Below are 948 nucleotides of genomic sequence, written 5' to 3' on the forward strand. Positions count from 1 at the left end.
TGCCCACAGCTCCCAGATTGCAGCAGCTGCCTCCCAGGCCCCAGGACCCTCTGTGCGGCTGGTGCGTCCTGCAGGGCAGGTGAGGCAGGACACTGTGTCTGCAGTGCTTCTAGGTGGGCCTGGAGGTCAGTCCACCTCCCCCAGCCTGGTTGGTGTCCCTTTGTCAACACTGCCTCAGGCTGGGCAAGGCCTCTGTCAGCCTCTCTCGGGTGCCCCCTGGCCCCCTCCAGCTCCCCTCCACCTGGCAGCCCAAGGAATCAGTCCCTGATGGCGCCCCTCACTCAGGTCCGTGTGCTCGTCTCCACCGCAGCAGCAGCCCTCGACTCACAGTCACGGCCAAAGGCCGTGTGTCAGCCCCCAGGCACCGGGGGGTCAGCCCCTTCCTGTCTGAGCGGAGTCCCTTTCCCTGCCCCCCGCTTGCTGCGCTCCACCTGGACCATATCATGCCCCTCACTGCCCATCACCCAGGGAGCCTGAGTCCCACGCAAGGCCCCATCAGGCCTCTGCCCCCCAGGTGTACCCGCAAGAGCCAATGCAGGCGGGCAACCCAGCCCAACCAGTGGCTGTGGACGTACGCGGACGGCCTCTGTCTGCACATTGAGAGCGTGCTACCGGCCCACCACCCCCGCCAGGAGCAGGGCCAGGTGAGCCCCATTTTCCTTCTCTCCTTCTGCCTCTGCCCACACCTTCCCTGCCTGGACCCCTCTGCCTCAGTCCCGTGGCCCCCTCCAAAGGCCCCCACCTGCTGGGTTTCCTTGCATGTGCCCTAGGTCACCTTGTCGGTACCCCGGCTGCCCACCCTGGCCACGGACGAATACTTCCATTGCGCCTTTGGCAACTATGACAGCTTGGCTCACGTGGAAGGGCCCCAGGTGGCCTGCGTCACCCCTCCCCAGGACCAGCTGCCACTGAACCCTCCAGGCACAGGTGAGGGGCCCCTGGGGTGAG

At 66.5% G+C, this 948-nt stretch overlaps 1 long non-coding RNA gene across 1 annotated transcript; it reads left to right on the forward strand.

Moving 5' to 3' along the window:
* Nucleotides 1-904, forward strand: LOC104993336. The gene is made up of 3 exons (XR_825816.1): nt 1-79; nt 515-644; nt 771-904. It is a non-coding gene; the product is annotated as an uncharacterized LOC104993336 (long non-coding RNA).
* The last annotated feature ends 44 nt before the right edge of the window (nt 905-948 follow it).

Source organism: Bison bison, unplaced genomic scaffold (assembly GCF_000754665.1).
Source record: "Bison bison bison isolate TAMUID 2011002044 unplaced genomic scaffold, Bison_UMD1.0 scf7180017849123, whole genome shotgun sequence".
Taxonomy (NCBI): Eukaryota; Metazoa; Chordata; class Mammalia; order Artiodactyla; family Bovidae; genus Bison; species Bison bison.